Source organism: Neurospora crassa, linkage group II (assembly GCF_000182925.2).
Source record: "Neurospora crassa OR74A linkage group II, whole genome shotgun sequence".
In the NCBI taxonomy this organism is placed as follows: Eukaryota; Fungi; Ascomycota; class Sordariomycetes; order Sordariales; family Sordariaceae; genus Neurospora; species Neurospora crassa.
Genome location: NC_026502.1, coordinates 1,725,222 through 1,725,770, shown reverse-complemented (window position 1 = coordinate 1,725,770; position 549 = coordinate 1,725,222).

Genomic DNA, 549 nt, shown 5'->3' with positions numbered 1-549 from the left:
CCGGTTTCGTATCCGTATTAGAGTTTAGGAGAATAAATATTATAATACTAATATTTTAGTAGGCGGCTCGCTGTATTTAGAATTCGTAAGAATAGATATTATAATACTAATGTTCGGGCGGGCGGCTTTATGTCCGTATTTAGAGCTTAAGAGAAGGGATATTATAATATTAATATTCTAGCGGGCGGTTCGCCGGCGGCGAAGCGGCTATAATATCCGGGATATAACGTCGGCGGTTATTACGAGTAATAGCTCGCTGGAATTAAAGGGCAAGGATATTATACCTTCGCCGGTAATATAGTCCAATAATATTATAATAGTACAATACTAACGCCCTCCGCTATTTGACTGGGATTTATTGTGAATTATAAAGGTTCCGAGGATAGAACTTATAAGGGGGGGGGTTGTATTAGGAAGCTAAGAGTTCGTATATAGAAGTACCTTAGTAGTTGCTACTCCCCTTTATTAACTAACGCGTAGGATTATTAATAATAATACTTATATTAGGTTAGGCTTGCAGGAAGGATAATCCGGTATTGTACTAAAGCG